Source organism: Platichthys flesus, chromosome 20 (assembly GCF_949316205.1).
Source record: "Platichthys flesus chromosome 20, fPlaFle2.1, whole genome shotgun sequence".
In the NCBI taxonomy this organism is placed as follows: Eukaryota; Metazoa; Chordata; class Actinopteri; order Pleuronectiformes; family Pleuronectidae; genus Platichthys; species Platichthys flesus.
The window spans coordinates 1,479,416-1,499,937 of record NC_084964.1 but is presented as its reverse complement, the minus strand read 5'-3'; the positions used below and the strand labels follow the sequence as shown (position 1 = coordinate 1,499,937).

The following is a 20,522-nucleotide window of genomic DNA, read 5'->3' as shown; positions in this document are numbered from 1 at the left end:
AATTGATGGGTTTAATTTATATAATTTTCTGATCAGACGTTGATGTTTGCTTGGTGTGTGTGAACTCTATGGAATGTATTTGCTCTGAAGTATCCTTTAATAAGGAGTCTTTTAAGCTAAGACTTTGATCTGCATGCTGGTGCTCAATTCCGAATCTCAAAAGCTCCATAGTCCAACGTGGGGCTCGAACCCACGACCCTGAAATCAAGAGTCTCATGCTCTACCGAACTGAGCTGGCGCTTCTTCCAAATAACTTCCCATCACAATAGAAATGTTAGAATGCAAGAAATATGTTTCATGAGAAGTAAAACATTCTTGTATGAAAACAACCTAGGTCTGAGATAATGATGAGATTACAGAATAAGTTTTACATTTAATATTTTTGATCACAAGTTCCGTGAACAAAAACCGCCTGAACCATGTTGTCCAATTCTTTCGCAAGATCAAACACACGCTTGTCATTGGTTAGGGATTCAATCTCTTGCAGTTTTCCATTCTAGTTAAACTAGATAATCTAGACAAATTGATGGGTTCAATATATATATAAATTTCTGATCAGACGTTGATGTTTGCTTGGTGTGTGTGAACTCTATGGAATGTATTTGCTCTGAAGTATCCTTTAATAAGGAGTCTTTTAAGATAAGACTTTGATCTGCATGCTGGTGCTGAATTCCTAACCTTAAAATCTCCATAGCCCAACGTGGGGCTCGAACCCACGACCCTGAGATTAAAAGTGTCATGCTCTACCGAACTGAGCTGGCGCTTCTTACAAATAAATTCCCATCACAATAGAAATGTTAGAATGCAAGAAATATGTTTCATGAGAAGTAAAACCTTCTTGTATGAAAACAACCCAGGTCTGAGATAATGATGAGATTACAGAATAAGTTTTACATTTAATATTTTTGAGCACAAGTTCCGTGAACAAAAACCGCCTGAACCATGTTGTCCAATTCTTTCGCAAGAAGATCAAACACACGCTTGTCATTGGTTAGGGATTCAATCTCTTGCAGTATTTCCATTCTAGTTTAGCTATATAATCTAGACAAATTGATGGGTTTAATATATATAATTTTCTGATCAGACGTTGATGTTTGCTTGGTGTGTGTGAACTCTATGGAATGTATTTGCTCTGAAGTATCCTTTAATAAGGAGTCTTTTAAGCTAAGACTTTGATCTGCATGCTGGTGCTCAATTCCGAAATCTCAAAAGCTCCATAGCCCAACGTGGGGCTCGAACCCACGACCCTGAGATCAAGAGTCTCATGCTCTACCTAACTGAGCTGGCGCTTCTTCCAAATAACTTCCCATCACAATAGAAATGTTAGAATGCAAGAAATATGTTTCATGAGAAGTAAAACCTTCTTGTATGAAAACAACCTAGGTCTGAGATAATGATGAGATTACAGAATAAGTTTTTCCTTTAATGTTTTCAGCACAAGTTCCGTGAACAAAAACCGCCTGAACCATGTTGTCCAATTCTTTCGCAAGAAGATCAAACACTCGCTTGTCATTGGTTAGGGATTCAATCTCTTGCAGTTTTCCATTCTAGTTAGGCTAGATAATCTAGACAAATTGATGGGTTCAATATATATATCATTTTCTGATCAGACGTTGATGTTTGCTTGGTGTGTGTGAACTCTATGGAATGTATTTGCTCTGAAGTATCCTTTAATAAGGAGTCTTTTAAGATAAGACTTTGATCTGCATGCTGGTGCAGAATTCCTAACCTTAAAATCTCCATAGCCCAACGTGGGGCTCGAACCCACGAGCCTGAGATTAAAAGTGTCATGCTCTACCGAACTGAGCTGGCGCTTCTTCCAAATAACTTCCCGTCACAACAGAAATGTTAGAATGCAAGAAATATGTTTCATGAGAAGTAAAATCTTCTTGTATGAAAACAACCTAGGTCTGAGATAATGATGAGATTACAGAATAAGTTTTACATTTAATATTTTTGAGCACAAGTTCCGTGAACAAAAACCGCCTGAACCATGTTGTCCAATTCTTTCGCAAGAAGATCAAACACACGCTTGTCATTGGTTAGGGATTCAATCTCTTGCAGTTTTCCATTCTAGTTAAACTAGATAATCTAGACAAATTGATGGGTTCAATATATATTTAATTTTCTGATCAGACGTTGATGTTTGCTTGGTGTGTGTGAACTCTATGGAATGTATTTGCTCTGAAGTATTCTTTAATAAGGAGTCTTTTAAGCTAAGACTTTCATCTGCATGCTGGTGCTCAATTCCTAACCTTAAAATCTCCATAGCCCAACGTGGGGCTCGAACCCACGACCCTGAGATTAAGAGTCTCATGCTCTACCGAACTGAGCTAGCCGGGCTTCTTCCTTATAACTTCCCATCACAATAGAAATGTTAGAATGCAAGAAATATGTTTCATGAGAAGTAAAACCCTCTTGTATGAAAACAACCTAGGTCTGAGATAATGATCAGATTACAGAATAAGTTTTACCTTTAATGTTTTCAGCACAAGTTCCGTGAACAAAAACCGCCTGAACCATGTTGTCCAATTCTTTCGCAAGAAAATCAAACACACGCTTGTCATTGGTTAGGGATTCAATCTCTTGCAGTTTTCCATTCTAGTTTAGCTATATAATCTAGACAAATTGATGGGTTTAATATATATATAATATTCTGATCAGCCGTTGATGTTTGCTTGGTGTGTGTGAACTCTATGGAATGTATTTGCTCTGAAGTATCCTTTAATAAGGAGTCTTTTAAGATAAGACTCTGATCTGCATGCTGGTGCTCAATTCCTAACCTTAAAATCTCCATAGCCCAACGTGGGGCTCGAACCCACGACCCTGAGATCAAGAGTCTCATGCTCTACCCAACTGAGCTAGCCGGTCTTCTTCCCCATAACTTTCCATCACAATAGAAATTTTAGAATGCAAGAAATATGTTTCATGAGAAGTAAAACCCTCTTGTATGAAAACAACCTAGGTCTGAGATAATGATGAGATTACAGAATAAGTTTTTTCTTTAATGTTTTCAGCACAAGTTCCGTGAACAAAAACCGCCTGAACCATGTTGTCCAATTCTTTCGCAAGAAGATCAAACACACGCTTGTCATTGGTTAGGGATTCAATCTCTTAAAGTTTTCCATTCTAGTTTAGCTATATAATCTAGACAAATTGATGGGTTTAATATATATATAATATTCTGATCAGCCGTTGATGTTTGCTTGGTGTGTGTGAACTCTATGGAATGTATTTGCTCTGAAGTATCCTTTAATAAGGAGTCTTTTAAGCTAAGACTTTCATCTGCATGCTGGTGCTCAATTCCGAATCTCAAAATCTCCATAGCCCAACGTGGGGCTCGAACCCACGACCCTGAGATTAAAAGTGTCATGCTCTACCGAACTGAGCTGGCGCTTCTTCCAAATAACTTCCCATCACAATAGAAATGTTAGAATGCAAGAAATATGTTTCATGAGAAGTAAAACCTTCTTGTATGAAAACAACATAGGTCTGAGATAATGATGAGATTACAGAATAAGTTTTACATTTAATATTTTTGAGCACAAGTTCCGTGAACAAAAACCGCCTGAACCATGTTGTCCAATTCTTTCGCAAGAAGATCAAACACACGCTTGTCATTGGTTAGGGATTCAATCTCTTACAGTTTTCCATTCTAGTTTAGCTATATAATCTAGACAAATTGATGGGTTTAATATATATATAATATTCTGATCAGACGTTGATGTTTGCTTGGTGTGTGTGAACTCTATGGAATGTATTTGCTCTGAAGTATCCTTTAATAAGGAATCTTTTAAGCTAAGACTTTGATCTGCATGCTGGTGCTCAATTCCGAATCTCAAAAGCTCCTTAGCCCAACGTGGGGCTCGAACCCACGACCCTGAGATCAAGAGTCTCATGCTCTACCCAACTGAGCTAGCCGGGCTTCTTCCCCAAAACTTTCCATCACAATAGAAATTTTAGAATGCAAGAAATATGTTTCATGAGAAGTAAAACCCTCTTGTATGAAAACAACCTAGGTCTGAGATAATGATGAGATTACAGAATAAGTTTTTTCTTTAATGTTTTCAGCACAAGTTCCGTGAACAAAAACCGCCTGAACCATGTTGTCCAATTCTTTCGCAAGAAGATCATACACACGCTTGTCATTGGTTAGGGATTCAATCTCTTAAAGTTTTCCATTCTAGTTTAGCTATATAATCTAGACAAATTGATGGGTTTAATATATATATAATATTCTGATCAGCCGTTGATGTTTGCTTGGTGTGTGTGAACTCTATGGAATGTATTTGCCCTGAAGTATCCTTTAATAAGGAGTGTTTTAAGCTAAGACTTTGATCTGCATGCTGGTGCTCAATTCCGAATCTCAAAAGCTCCATAGCCCAACGTGGGGCTCGAACCCACGACCCTGAGATCAAGAGTCTCATGCTCTACCGAACTGAGCTGGCGCTTCTTCCAAATAACTTCCCATCACATTAGAAATGTTAGAATGCAAGAAATATGTTTCATTAGAAGTAAAACCCTCTTGTATGAAAACAACCTAGGTCTGAGATAATGATCAGATTACAGAATAAGTTTTACCTTTCATGTTTTCAGCACAAGTTCCGTGAACAAAAACCGCCTGAACCATGTTGTCCAATTCTTTCGCAAGAAGATCAAACACACGCTTGTCATTGGTTAGGGATTCAATCTCTTACAGTTTTCCATTCTAGTTTAGCTATATAATCTAGACAAATTGATGGGTTTAATATATATATAATATTCTGATCAGACGTTGATGTTTGCTTGGTGTGTGTGAACTCTATGGAATGTATTTGCTCTGAAGTATCCTTTAATAAGGAGTCTTTTAAGCTAAGACTTTGATCTGCATGCTGGTGCTCAATTCCGAATCTCAAAAGCTCCATAGCCCAACGTGGGGCTCGAACCCACGACCATGAGATTAAGAGTCTCATGCTCTACCGAACTGAGCTAGCCGGGCTTCTTCCTTATAACTTCCAATCACAATAGAAATGTTAGAATGCAAGAAATATGTTTCATGAGAAGTAAAACCCTCTTGTATGAAAACAACCTAGGTCTGAGATAATGATCAGATTACAGAATACATTTTACCTTTAATGTTTTTGAGCACAAGTTCCGTGAACAAAAACAACCTGAACCATGTTGTCCAATTATTTCGCAAGAAGATCAAACCAACGCTTGTCATTGGTTAGGGATTCAATCTCTTGCAGTTTTCCATTCTAGTTAGGCTAGATAATCTAGACAAATTGATGGGTTCAATATATATATAATTTTCTGATCAGACGTTGATGTTTGCTTGGTGTGTGTGAACTCTATGGAATGTATTTGCTCTGAAGTATCCTTTAATAAGGAGTCTTTTAAGATAAGACTTTGATCTGCATGCTGGTGCAGAATTCCTAACCTTAAAATCTCCATAGCCCAACGTGGGGCTCGAACCCACGACCCTGAGATTAAAAGTGTCATGCTCTACCGAACTGAGCTGGCTCTTCTTCCAAATAACTTCCCATCACAATAGAAATGTTAGAATGCAAGAAATATGTTTCATGAGAAGTAAAATCTTCTTGTATGAAAACAACCTAGGTCTGAGATAATGATGAGATTACAGAATAAGTTTTACATTTAATATTTTTGAGCACAAGTTCCGTGAACAAAAACCGCCTGAACCATGTTGTCCAATTCTTTCGCAAGAAGATCAAACACACGCTTATCATTGGTTAGGGATTCAATCTCTTACAGTTTTCCATTCTAGTTTAGCTATATAATCTAGACAAATTGATGGGTTTAATATATATATAATATTCTGATCAGCCGTTGATGTTTGCTTGGTGTGTGTGAACTCTATGGAATGTATTTGCTCTGAAGTATCCTTTAATAAGGAGTCTTTTAGGCTAAGACTTTCATCTGCATGCTGGTGCTCAATTCCTAACCTTAAAATCTCCGTAGCCCAACGTGGGGCTCGATCCCACGACCCTGAGATTAAAAGTGTCTTGCTCTACCGAACTGAGCTGGAGCTTCTTCCAAATAACTTCCCATCACAATAGAAATGTTAGAATGCAAGAAATATGTTTCATGAGAAGTAAAACCTTCTTGAATGAAAACAACCTAGGTCTGAGATAATGATGAGATTACAGAATAAGTTTTACATTTAATATTTTTGAGAACAAGTTCCGTGAACAAAAACCGCCTGAACCATGTTGTCCAATTCTTTCGCAAGAAGATCAAACACACGCTTGTCATTGGTTAGGGATTCAATCTCTTGCAGTTTTCCATTCTAGTTAAGCTAGATAATCTAGACAAATTGATGGGTTCAATATATATATAATTTTCTGATCAGACGTTGATGTTTGCTTGGTGTGTGTGAACTCTATGGAATGTATTTGCTCTGAAGTATCCTTTAATAAGGAGTCTTTTAGGCTAAGACTTTCATCTGCATGCTGGTGCTCAATTCCTAACCTTAAAATCTCCGTAGCCCAACGTGGGGCTCGAACCCATGACCCTGAGATTAAAAGTGTCTTGCTCTACCGAACTGAGCTGGAGCTTCTTCCAAATAACTTCCCATCACAATAGAAATGTTAGAATGCAAGAAATATGTTTCATGAGAAGTAAAACCTTCTTGTATGAAAACAACCTAGGTCTGAGATAATGATGAGATTACAGAATAAGTTTTACATTTAATATTTTTGAGCACAAGTTCCGTGAACAAAAACCGCCTGAACCATGTTGTCCAATTCTTTCGCAAGAAGATCAAACACACGCTTGTCATTGGTTAGGGATTCAATCTCTTGCAGTTTTCCATTCTATTTAAGCTAGATAATCTAGACAAATTGATGGGTTCAATATATATTTAATTTTCTGATCAGACGTTGATGTTTGCTTGGTGTGTGTGAACTCTATGGAATGTATTTGCTCTGAAGTATCCTTTAATAAGGAGTCTTTTAAGCTAAGACTTTGATCTGCATGCTGGTGCTCAATTCCGAATCTCAAAAGCTCCATAGCCCAACGTGGGGCTCCAAACCATGACCCTGAGATTAAGAGTCTAATGCTCTACCGAACTGAGCTAGCCGGGCTTCTTCCTTAGAACTTCCCATCACAATAGAAATGTTAGAATGCAAGAAATATGTTTCATGAGAAGTAAAACCCTCTTGTATGAAAACAACCTAGGTCTGAGATAATGATGAGATTACAGAATAAGTTTTTTCTTTAATGTTTTCAGCACAAGTTCCGTGAACAAAAACCGCCTGAACCATGTTGTCCAATTCTTTCGCAAGAAGATCAAACACACGCTTGTCATTGGTTAGGGATTCAATCTCTTGCAGTTTTCCATTCTAGTTTAGCTATATAATCTAGACAAATTGATGGGTTTAATATATATAATTTTCTGATCAGACGTTGATGTTTGCTTGGTGTGTGTGAACTCTATGGAATGTATTTGCTCTGAAGTATCCTTTAATAAGGAGTCTTTTAAGCTAAGACTTTCATCTGCATGCTGGTGCTCAATTCCGAATCTCAAAAGCTCCATAGGCCAACGTGGGGCTCGAACCCACGACCCTGTGATCAAGAGTCTCATGCTCTACCGAACTGTGCTGGCGCTTCTTCCAAATAACTTACCATCACAATAGAAATGTTAAAATGCAAGAAATATGTTTCATGAGAAGTAAAACCTTCTTGTATGAAAACAACCTAGGTCTGAGATAATGATGAGATTACAGAATAAGTTTTTCCTTTAATGTTTTCAGCACAAGTTCCGTGAACAAAAACCGCCTGAACCATGTTGTCCAATTCTTTCGCACGAAGATCAAACACTCGCTTGTCATTGGTTAGGGATTCAATCTCTTGCAGTTTTCCATTCTAGTTAGGCTAGATAATCTAGACAAATTGATGGGTTCAATATATATATAATTTTCTGATCAGACGTTGATGTTTGCTTGGTGTGTGTGAACTCTATGGAATGCATTTGCTCTGAAGTATCCTTTAATAAGAAGTCTTTTAAGAAAAGACTGTGATCTGCATGCTGGTGCTGAATTCCTAACCTTAAAATCTCCATAGCCCAACGTGGGGCTCGAACCCACGACCCTGAGATTAAGAGTCTCATGCTCTACCGAACTGAGCTAGCCGGGCTTCTTCCTTATAACTTCCAATCACAATAGAAATGTTAGAATGCAAGAAATATGTTTCATGAGAAGTAAAACCCTCTTGTATGAAAACAACCTAGGTCTGAGATAATGATGAGATTACAGAATAAGTTTTACATTTAATATTTTTGAGCACAAGTTCCGTGAACAAAAACCGCCTGAACCATGTTGTCCAATTCTTTCGCAAGAAGATCAAACACACGCTTGTCATTGGTTAGGGATTCAATCTCTTGCAGTTTTCCATTCTAGTTTAGCTATATAATCTAGACAAATTGATGGGTTTAATATATATAATTTTCTGATCAGACGTTGATGTTTGCTTGGTGTGTGTGAACTCTATGGAATGTATTTGCTCTGAAGTATCCTTTAATAAGGAGTCTTTTAAGCTAAGACTTTCATCTGCATGCTGGTGCTCAATTCCGAATCTCAAAAGCTCCATAGCCCAACGTGGGGCTCGAACCCACGACCCTGAGATCAAGAGTCTCATGCTCTACCGAACTGAGCTGGCGCTTCTTCCAAATAACTTCCCATCACAATAGAAATGTTAGAATGCAAGAAATATGTTTCATGAGAAGTAAAACCTTCTTGTATGAAAACAACCTAGGTCTGAGATAATGATGAGATTACAGAATAAGTTTTTCCTTTAATGTTTTCAGCACAAGTTCCGTGAACAAAAACTGCCTGAACCATGTTGTCCAATTCTTTCGCAAGAAGATCAAACACTCGCTTGTCATTGGTTAGGGATTCAATCTCTTGCAGTTTTCCATTCTAGTTAGGCTAGATAATCTAGACAAATTGATGGGTTCAATATATATATAATTTTCTGATCAGACGTTGATGTTTGCTTGGTGTGTGTGAACTCTATGGAATGTATTTGCTCTGAAGTATCCTTTAATAAGGAGTCTTTTAAGATAAGACTTTGATCTGCATGCTGGTGCAGAATTCCTAACCTTAAAATCTCCATAGCCCAACGTGGGGCTCGAACCCACGACCCTGAGATTAAAAGTGTCATGCTCTACCGAACTGAGCTGGCGCTTCTTCCAAATAACTTCCCATCACAATAGAAATGTTAGAATGCAAGAAATATGTTTCATGAGAAGTAAAACCCTCTTGTATGAAAACAACCTAGGTCTGAGATAATGATGAGATTACAGAATAATTTTTACATTTAATATTTTTGAGCACAAGTTCCGTGAACAAAAACCGCCTGAACCATGTTGTCCAATTCTTTCGCAAGAAGATCAAACACACGCTTGTCATTGGTTAGGGATTCAATCTCTTGCAGTTTTCCATTCTAGTTTAGCTATATAATCTAGACAAATTGATGGGTTTAATATATATAATTTTCTGATCAGACGTTGATGTTTGCTTGGTGTGTGTGAACTCTATGGAATGTATTTGCTCTGAAGTATCCTTTAATAAGGAGTCTTGTAAGCTAAGACTTTCATCTGCATGCTGGTGCTCAATTCCGAATCTCAAAAGCTCCATAGCCCAACGTGGGGCTCGAACCCACGACCCTGAGATCAAGAGTCTCATGCTCTACCGAACTGAGCTGGCGCTTCTTCCAAATAACTTCCCATCACAATAGAAATGTTAGAATGCAAGAAATATGTTTCATGAGAAGTAAAACCCTCTTGTATGAAAACAACCTAGGTCTGAGATAATGATCAGATTACAGAATACATTTTACCTTTAATGTTTTTGAGCACAAGTTCCGTGAACAAAAACAACCTGAACCATGTTGTCCAATTATTTCGCAAGAAGATCAAACCAACGCTTGTCATTGGTTAGGGATTCAATCTCTTGCAGTTTCCATTCTAGTTAGGCTAGATAATCTAGACAAATTGATGGGTTCAATATATATATAATTTTCTGATCAGACGTTGATGTTTGCTTGGTGTGTGTGAACTCTATGGAATGTATTTGCTCTGAAGTATCCTTTAATAAGGAGTCTTTTAAGATAAGACTTTGATCTGCATGCTGGTGCAGAATTCCTAACCTTAAAAGCTCCTTAGCCCAACGTGGGGCTCGAACCCACGACCCTGAGATTAAGAGTCTCATGCTCTACCGAACTGAGCTAGCCGGGCTTCTTCCTTATAACTTCCAATCACAATAGAAATGTTAGAATGCAAGAAATATGTTTCATGAGAAGTAAAACCCTCTTGTATGAAAACAACCTAGGTCTGAGATAATGATCAGATTACAGAATACATTTTACCTTTAATGTTTTTGAGCACAAGTTCCGTGAACAAAAACAACCTGAACCATGTTGTCCAATTATTTCGCAAGAAGATCAAACCAACGCTTGTCATTGGTTAGGGATTCAATCTCTTGCAGTTTCCATTCTAGTTAGGCTAGATAATCTAGACAAATTGATGGGTTCAATATATATATAATTTTCTGATCAGACGTTGATGTTTGCTTGGTGTGTGTGAACTCTATGGAATGTATTTGCTCTGAAGTATCCTTTAATAAGGAGTCTTTTAAGATAAGACTTTGATCTGCATGCTGGTGCAGAATTCCTAACCTTAAAATCTCCATAGCCCAACGTGGGGCTCGAACCCATGACCCTGAGATTAAAAGTGTCATGCTCTACCGAACTGAGCTGGCGCTTCTTCCAAATAACTTCCCATCACAATAGAAATGTTACAATGCAAGAAATATGTTTCATGAGAAGTAAAACCTTCTTGTATGAAAACAACCTAGGTCTGAGATAATGATGAGATTACAGAATAAGTTTTACATTTAATATTTTTGAGCACAAGTTCCGTGAACAAAAACCACCTGAACCATGTTGTCCAATTATTTCGCAAGAAGATCAAACCAACGCTTGTCATTGGTTAGGGATTCAATCTCTTGCAGTTTTCCATTCTAGTTAGGCTAGATAATCTAGACAAATTGATGGGTTCAATATATATATAATTTTCTGATCAGACGTTGATGTTTGCTTGGTGTGTGTGAACTCTATGGAATGTATTTGCTCTGAAGTATCCTTTAAAAAGGAGTCTTTTAAGCTAAGACTTTCATCTGCATGCTGGTGCTCAATTCCTAACCTTAAAATCTCCATAGCCCAACGTGGGGCTCGAACCCACGACCCTGAGATTAAGAGTGTCATGCTCTATCGAACTGAGCTGAGGCTTCTTCCAAGTAACTTCCCATCATAATAGAAATGTTAGAATGCAAGAAATATGTTTCATGAGAAGTAAAACCCTCTTGTATGAAAACAACCTAGGTCTGAGATAATGATGAGATTACCGAATAAGTTTTACCTTTAATATTTTTGAGCACAAGTTACGTAAACAAAAACCGCCTGAACCATGTTGTCCAATTCTTTCGCAAGAAGATCAAACACACGCTTGTCATTGGTTAGGGATTCAATCTCTTGCTATTTTCCATTCTAGTTAAGCTAGATAATCTAGACAAATTGATGGGTTCAATATATATATAATTTTCTGATCAGACGTTGATGTTTGCTTGGTGTGTGTGAACTCTATGGAATGTATTTGCTCTGAAGTATCCTTTGATAAGGAGTCTTTTAAGATAAGACTTTGATCTGCATGCTGGTGCTGAATTCCTAACCTTAAAATCTCCATAGCCCAACGTGGGGCTCGAACCCACGACCCTGAGATTAAAAGTGTCATGCTCTACCGAACTGAGCTGGCGCTTCTTCCAAATAAATTCCCATCACAATAGAAATGTTAGAATGCAAGAAATATGTTTCATGAGAAGTAAAACCTTCTTGTATGAAAACAACCTAGGTCTGAGATAATGATGAGATTACAGAATAAGTTTTACATTTAATATTTTTGAGCACAAGTTCCGTGAACAAAAACCGCCTGAACCATGTTGTCCAATTCTTTCGCAAGAAGATCAAACACACGCTTGTCATTGGTTAGGGATTCAATCTCTTGCAGTTTTCCATTCTAGTTTAGCTATATAATCTAGACAAATTGATGGGTTTAATATATTTAATTTTCTGATCAGACGTTGATGTTTGCTTGGTGTGTGTGAACTCTATGGAATGTATTTGCTCTGAAGTATCCTTTAATAAGGAGTCTTTTAAGCTATGACTTTCATCTGCATGCTGGTGCTCAATTCCGAATCTCAAAAGCTCCATAGCCCAACGTGGGGCTCGAACCCACGACCCTGAGATTAAGAGTCTCATGCTCTACCGAACTGAGCTGGCGCTTCTTCCAAATAACTTCCCATCACATTAGAAATGTTAGAATGCAAGAAATATGTTTCATGAGAAGTAAAACCTTCTTGTATGAAAACAACCTAGGTCTGAGATAATGATGAGATTACAGAATAAGTTTTTCCTTTAATGTTTTCAGCACAAGTTCCGTGAACAAAAAACGCCTGAACCATGTTGTCCAATTCTTTCGCAAGAAGATCAAACACTCGCTTGTCATTGGTTAGGGATTCAATCTCTTGCAGTTTTCCATTCTAGTTAGGCTAGATAATCTAGACAAATTGATGGGTTCAATATATATATAATTTTCTGATCAGACGTTGATGTTTGCTTGGTGTGTGTGAACTCTATGGAATATATTTGCTCTGAAGTATCCTTTAATACGGAGTCTTTTAAGATAAGACTTTGATCTGCATGCTGGTGCAGAATTCCTAACCTTAAAATCTCCATAGCCCAACGTGGGGCTCGAACCCACGACCCTGAGATTAAAAGTGTCATGCTCTACCGAACTGAGCTGGCGCTTCTTCCAAATAACTTCCCATCACAATAGAAATGTTAGAATGCAAGAAATATGTTTCATGAGAAGTAAAACCTTCTTGTATGAAAACAACCTAGGTCTGAGATAATGATGAGATTACAGAATAAGTTTTACATTTAATATTTTTGAGCACAAGTTCCGTGAACAAAAACCGCCTGAACCATGTTGTCCAATTCTTTCGCAAGAAGATCAAACACACGCTTGTCATTGGTTAGGGATTCAATCTCTTACAGTTTTCCATTCTAGTTTAGCTATATAATCTAGACAAATTGATGGGTTTAATATATATATAATATTCTGATCAGCCGTTGATGTTTGCGAACTCTATGGAATGTATTTGCCCTGAAGTATCCTTTAATAAGGAGTGTTTTAAGCTAAGACTTTGATCTGCATGCTGGTGCTCAATTCCGAATCTCAAAAGCTCCTTAGCCCAACGTGGGGCTCGAACCCACGACCTTAAGATTAAGAGTCTCATGCTCTACCGAACTGAGCTAGCCGGGCTTCTTCCTTATTACTTCCAATCACAATAGAAATGTTAGAATGCAAGAAATATGTTTCATGAGAAGTAAAACCCTCTTGTATGAAAACAACCTAGGTCTGAGATAATGATGAGATTACCAAATAAGTTTTACCTTTAATATTTTTGAGCACAAGTTACGTAAACAAATACCGCCTGAACCATGTTGTCCAATTCTTTCGCAAGAAGATCAAACACACGCTTGTCATTGGTTAGGGATTCAATCTCTTGCAGTTTCCATTCTAGTTAGGCTATATAATCTAGACAAATTGATGGGTTTAATATATATATATAATTTTCTGATCAGACGTTGATGTTTGCTTGGTGTGTGTGAACTCTATGGAATGTATTTGCTCTGAAGTATCCTTTAATAAGGAGTCTTTTAAGATAAGACTTTGATCTGCATGCTGGTGCAGAATTCCTAACCTTAAAATCTCCATAGCCCAACGTGGGGCTCGAACCCACGACCCTGAGATTAAAAGTGTCATGCTCTACCGAACTGAGCTGGCGCTTCTTCCAAATAACTTCCCATCACAATAGAAATGTTACAATGCAAGAAATATGTTTCATGAGAAGTAAAACCTTCTTGTATGAAAACAACCTAGGTCTGAGATAATGATGAGATTACAGAATAAGTTTTACATTTAATATTTTTGAGCACAAGTTCCGTGAACAAAAACCACCTGAACCATGTTGTCCAATTATTTCGCAAGAAGATCAAACCAACGCTTGTCATTGGTTAGGGATTCAATCTCTTGCAGTTTTCCATTCTAGTTAGGCTAGATAATCTAGACAAATTGATGGGTTCAATATATATATAATTTTCTGATCAGACGTTGATGTTTGCTTGGTGTGTGTGAACTCTATGGAATGTGTTTGCTCTGAAGTATCCTTTAATAAGGAGTCTTTTAAGCTATGACTTTCATCTGCATGCTGGTGCTCAATTCCGAATCTCAAAAGCTCCATAGCCCAACGTGGGGCTCGAACCCACGACCCTGAGATTAAGAGTCTCATGCTCTACCGAACTGAGCTGGCGCTTCTTCCAAATAACTTCCCATCACATTAGAAATGTTAGAATGCAAGAAATATGTTTCATGAGAAGTAAAACCTTCTTGTATGAAAACAACCTAGGTCTGAGATAATGATGAGATTACAGAATAAGTTTTTCCTTTAATGTTTTCAGCACAAGTTCCGTGAACAAAAACCGCCTGAACCATGTTGTCCAATTCTTTCGCAAGAAGATCAAACACTCGCTTGTCATTGGTTAGGGATTCAATTTTCCATTCTAGTTAGGCTAGATAATCTAGACAAATTGATGGGTTTAATATATATATAATATTCTGATCAGCCGTTGATGTTTGCTTGGTGTGTGTGAACTCTTTGGAATGTATTTGCCCTGAAGTATCCTTTAATAAGGAGTGTTTTAAGGTAAGACTTTGATCTGCATGCTGGTGCTCAATTCAGAATCTCAAAAGCTCCTTAGCCCAACGTGGGGCTCGAACCCACGACCTTAAGATTAAGAGTCTCATGCTTTACCGAACTGAGCTAGCCGGGCTTCTTCCTTATTACTTCCAATCACAATAGAAATGTTAGAATGCAAGAAATATGTTTCATGAGAAGTAAAACCTTCTTGTATGAAAACAACCCAGGTCTGAGATAATGATGAGATTACAGAATAAGTTTTACATTTAATATTTTTGAGCACAAGTTCCGTGAACAATAACCGCCTGAACCATGTTGTCCAATTCTTTCGCAAGAAGATCAAACACTCGCTTGTCATTGGTTAGGGATTCAATCTCTTGCAGTTTTCCATTCTAGTTAGGCTAGATAATCTAGACAAATTGATGGGTTTAATATATATATAATATTCTGATCAGCCGTTGATGTTTGCTTAGTGTGTGTGAACTCTATGGAATGTATTTGCTCTGAAGTATCCTTTAATAAGGAGTCTTTTAAGCTAAGACTTTGATCTGCATGCTGGTGCTCAATTCCGAATCTCAAAAGCTCCATAGCCCAACGTGGGGCTCGAAACCACGACCCTGAGATTAAGAGTCTAACGCTCTACCGAACTGAGCTAGCCGGGCTTCTTCCTTAGAACTTCCCATCACAATAGAAATGTTAGAAGGCAAGAAATATGTTTCATGAGAAGTAAAACCCTCTTGTATGAAAACAACCTAGGTCTGAGATAATGATCAGATTACAGAATACATTTTACCTTTAATGTTTTTGAGCACAAGTTCCGTGAACAAAAACAACCTGAACCATGTTGTCCAATTATTTCGCAAGAAGATCAAACCAACGCTTGTCATTGGTTAGGGATTCAATCTCTTGCAGTTTTCCATTCTAGTTAGGCTAGATAATCTAGACAAATTGATGGGTTCAATATATATATAATTTTCTGATCAGACGTTGATGTTTGCTTGGTGTGTGTGAACTCTATGGAATGTATTTGCTCTGAAGTATCCTTTAATAAGGAGTCTTTTAAGATAAGACTTTGATCTGCATGCTGGTGCAGAATTCCTAACCTTAAAATCTCCATAGCCCAACGTGGGGCTCGAACCCACGACCCTGAGATTAAAAGTGTCATGCTCTACCGAACTGAGCTGGCGCTTCTTCCAAATAACTTCCCATCACAATAGAAATGTTAGAATGCAAGAAATATGTTTCATGAGAAGTAAAATATTCTTGTATGAAAACAACCTAGGTCTGAGATAATGATGAGATTACAGAATAAGTTTTACATTTAATATTTTTGAGCACAAGTTCCGTGAACAAAAACCGCCTGAACCATGTTGTCCAATTCTTTCGCAAGAAGATCAAACACACGCTTATCATTGGTTAGGGATTCAATCTCTTACAGTTTTCCATTCTAGTTTAGCTATATAATCTGGACAAATTGATGGGTTTAATATATATATAATATTCTGATCAGCCGTTGATGTTTGCTTGGTGTGTGTGAACTCTATGGAATGTATTTGCTCTGAAGTATCCTTTAATAAGGAGTCTTTTAGGCTAAGACTTTCATCTGCATGCTGGTGCTCAATTCCTAACCTTAAAATCTCCGTAGCCCAACGTGGGGCTCGATCCCACGACCCTGAGATTAAAAGTGTCTTGCTCTACCGAACTGAGCTGGAGCTTCTTCCAAATAACTTCCCATCACAATAGAAATGTTAGAATGCAAGAAATATGTTTCATGAGAAGTAAAACCTTCTTGTATGAAAACAACCTAGGTCTGAGATAATGATGAGATTACAGAATAAGTTTTACATTTAATATTTTTGAGCACAAGTTCCGTGAACAAAAACCGCCTGAACCATGTTGTCCAATTCTTTCGCAAGAAGATCAAACACACGCTTGTCATTGGTTAGGGATTCAATCTCTTGCAGTTTCCATTCTAGTTAGGCTAGAAAATCTAGACAAATTGATGGGTTCAATATATATATAATTTTCTGATCAGACGTTGATGTTTGCTTGGTGTGTGTGAACTCTATGGAATGTATTTGCTCTGAAGTATCCTTTAATAAGGAGTCTTTTAAGGTAAGACTTTCATCTGCATGCTGGTGCTCAATTCCTAACCTTAAAATCTCCGTAGCCCAACGTGGGGCTCGAACCCACGACCCTGAGATTAAAAGTGTCTTGCTCTACCGAACTGAGCTGGAGCTTCTTCCAAATAACTTCCCATCACAATAGAAATGTTAGAATGCAAGAAATATGTTTCATGAGAAGTAAAACCTTCTTGTATGAAAACAACCTAGGTCTGAGATAATGATGAGATTACAGAATAAGTTTTACATTTAATATTTTTGAGCACAAGTTCCGTGAACAAAAACCGCCTGAACCATGTTGTCCAATTCTTTCGCAAGAAGATCAAACACACGCTTGTCATTGGTTAGGGATTCAATCTCTTGCAGTTTTCCATTCTATTTAAGCTAGATAATCTAGACAAATTGATGGGTTCAATATATATTTAATTTTCTGATCAGACGTTGATGTTTGCTTGGTGTGTGTGAACTCTATGGAATGTATTTGCTCTGAAGTATCCTTTAATAAGGAGTCTTTTAAGCTAAGACTTTGATCTGCATGCTGGTGCTCAATTCCGAATCTCAAAATCTCCATAGCCCAACGTGGGGCTCGAAACCATGACCCTGAGATTAAGAGTCTAATGCTCTACCGAACTGAGCTAGCCGGGCTTCTTCCTTAGAACTTCCCATCACAATAGAAATGTTAGAATGCAAGAAATATGTTTCATGAGAAGTAAAACCCTCTGGTATGAAAACAACCTAGGTCTGAGATAATGATGAGATTACCAAATAAGTTTTACCTTTAATATTTTTGAGCACAAGTTACGTAAACAAATACCGCCTGAACCATGTTGTCCAATTCTTTCGCAAGAAGATCAAACACACGCTTGTCATTGGTTAGGGATTCAATCTCTTGCAGTTTTCCATTCTAGTTAAGCTAGACAATCTAGACAAATTGATGGGTTCAATATATATATAATTTTCTGATCAGACGTTGATGTTTGCTTGGTGTGTGTGAACTCTATGGAATGTATTTGCTCTGAAGTATCCTTTAATAAGGAGTCTTTTAAGATAAGACTTTGATCTGCATGCTGGTGCTGAATTCCTAACCTTAAAATCTCCATAGCCCAACGTGGGGCTCGAACCCACGACCCTGAGATTAAAAGTGTCATGCTCTACCGAACTGAGCTGGCGCTTCTTCCAAATAAATTCCCATCACAATAGAAATGTTAGAATGCAAGAAATATGTTTCATGAGAAGTAAAACCTTCTTGTATGAAAACAACCTAGGTCTGAGATAATGATGAGATTACAGAATAAGTTTTACATTTAATATTTTTGAGCACAAGTTCCGTGAACAAAAACCGCCTGAACCATGTTGTCCAATTCTTTCGCAAGAAGATCAAACACTCGCTTGTCATTGGTTAGGGATTCAATCTCTTGCAGTTTTCCATTCTAGTTTAGCTATATAATCTAGACAAATTGATGGGTTTAATATATTTAATTTTCTGATCAGACGTTGATGTTTGCTTGGTGTGTGTGAACTCTATGGAATGTATTTGCTCTGAAGTATCCTTTAATAAGGAGTCTTTTAAGCTAAGACTTTGATCTGCATGCTGGTGCTCAATTCCGAATCTCAAAAGCTCCATAGCCCAACGTGGGGCTCGAACCCACGACCCTGAGATTAAGAGTCTCATGCTCTACCGAACTGAGCTGGCGCTTCTTCCAAATAACTTCCCATCACATTAGAAATGTTAGAATGCAAGAAATATGTTTCATGAGAAGTAAAACCTTCTTGTATGAAAAGAACCTAGGTCTGAGATAATGATGAGATTACAGAATAAGTTTTTCCTTTAATGTTTTCAGCACAAGTTCCGTGAACAAAAACCGCCTGAACCATGTTGTCCAATTCTTTCGAAAGAAGATCAAACACTCGCTTGTCATTGGTTAGGGATTCAATCTCTTGCAGTTTTCCATTCTAGTTAGGCTAGATAATCTAGACAAATTGATGGGTTCAATATATATTTAATTTTCTGATCAGACGTTGATGTTTGCTTGGTGTGTGTGAACTCTATGGAATATATTTGCTCTGAAGTATCCTTTAATAAGGAGTCTTTTAAGATAAGACTTTGATCTGCATGCTGGTGCAGAATTCCTAACCTTAAAATCTCCATAGCCCAACGTGGGGCTCGAACCCACGACCCTGAGATTAAAAGTGTCAAGCTCTACCGAACTGAGCTGGCGCTTCTTCCAAATAACTTCCCATCACAATAGAAATGTTAGAATGCAAGAAATATGTTTCATGAGAAGTAAAACCTTCTTGTATGAAAACAACCTAGGTCTGAGATAATGATGAGATTACAGAATAAGTTTTACATTTAATATTTTTGAGCACAAGTTCCGTGAACAAAAACCGCCTGAACCATGTTGTCCAATTCTTTCGCAAGAAGATCAAACACACGCTTGTCATTGGTTAGGGATTCAATCTCTTACAGTTTTCCATTCTAGTTTAGCTATATAATCTAGACTAATTGATGGGTTTAATATATATATAATATTCTGATCAGCCGTTGATGTTTGCTTGGTGTGTGTGAACTCTATGGAATGTATTTGCCCTGAAGTATCCTTTAATAAGGAGTGTTTTAAGCTATGACTTTGATCTGCATGCTGGTGCTGAATTCCTAACCTTAAAATCTCCATAGCCCAACGTGGGGCTCGAACCCACGACCCTGAGATTAAAAGTGTCATGCTCTACCGAACTGAGCTGGCGCTTCTTCCAAATAAATTCCCATCACAATAGAAATGTTAGAATGCAAGAAATATGTTTCATGAGAAGTAAAACCTTCTTGTATGAAAACAACCTAGGTCTGAGATAATGATGAGATTACAGAATAAGTTTTACATTTAATATTTTTGAGCACAAGTTCCGTGAACAAAAACCGCCTGAACCATGTTGTCCAATCCTTTCGCAAGAAGATCAAACACTCGCTTGTCATTGGTTAGGGATTCAATCTCTTGCAGTTTTCCATTCTAGTTTAGCTATATAATCTAGACAAATTGATGGGTTTAATATATTTAATTTTCTGATCAGACGTTGATGTTTGCTTGGTGTGTGTGAACTCTATGGAATGTATTTGCTCTGAAGTATCCTTTAATAAGGAGTCTTTTAAGCTAAGACTTTGATCTGCATGCTGGTGCTCAATTCCGAATCTCAAAAGCTCCATAGCCCAACGTGGGGCTCGAACCCACGACCCTGAGATTAAGAGTCTCATGCTCTACCGAACTGAGCTGGCGCTTCTTCCAAATAACTTCCCATCACATTAGAAATGTTAGAATGCAAGAAATATGTTTCATGAGAAGTAAAACCTTCTTGTATGAAAAGAACCTAGGTCTGAGATAATGATGAGATTACAGAATAAGTTTTTCCTTTAATGTTTTCAGCACAAGTTCCGTGAACAAATACCGCCTGAACCATGTTGTCCAATTCTTTCGAAAGAAGATCAAACACTCGCTTGTCATTGGTTAGGGATTCAATCTCTTGCAGTTTTCCATTCTAGTTAGGCTAGATAATCTAGACAAATTGATGGGTTCAATATATATTTAAT

At 37.6% G+C, this 20,522-nt stretch overlaps 6 non-coding genes across 6 annotated transcripts; all 6 read right to left on the bottom strand.

The window, feature by feature from the left end:
• Positions 1-2,269: 2,269 nt before the first annotated feature.
• On the bottom strand, positions 2,270-2,343 carry trnak-cuu (transfer RNA lysine (anticodon CUU)). The gene has a single exon. It is a non-coding gene; the product is annotated as a tRNA-Lys (tRNA).
• Positions 2,344-3,851: 1,508 nt separating this feature from the next.
• On the bottom strand, positions 3,852-3,925 carry trnak-cuu (transfer RNA lysine (anticodon CUU)). Its single transcript has one exon. It is a non-coding gene; the product is annotated as a tRNA-Lys (tRNA).
• A 979-nt stretch (positions 3,926-4,904) lies between these two features.
• trnak-cuu (transfer RNA lysine (anticodon CUU)) lies at positions 4,905-4,978 on the bottom strand. The gene has a single exon. It is a non-coding gene; the product is annotated as a tRNA-Lys (tRNA).
• Positions 4,979-8,062: 3,084 nt separating this feature from the next.
• trnak-cuu (transfer RNA lysine (anticodon CUU)) lies at positions 8,063-8,136 on the bottom strand. Its single transcript has one exon. It is a non-coding gene; the product is annotated as a tRNA-Lys (tRNA).
• A 2,027-nt stretch (positions 8,137-10,163) lies between these two features.
• Positions 10,164-10,237, bottom strand: trnak-cuu (transfer RNA lysine (anticodon CUU)). Its single transcript has one exon. It is a non-coding gene; the product is annotated as a tRNA-Lys (tRNA).
• A 3,070-nt stretch (positions 10,238-13,307) lies between these two features.
• trnak-cuu (transfer RNA lysine (anticodon CUU)) lies at positions 13,308-13,381 on the bottom strand. The gene has a single exon. It is a non-coding gene; the product is annotated as a tRNA-Lys (tRNA).
• Between the last annotated feature and the right edge of the window lie 7,141 nt (positions 13,382-20,522).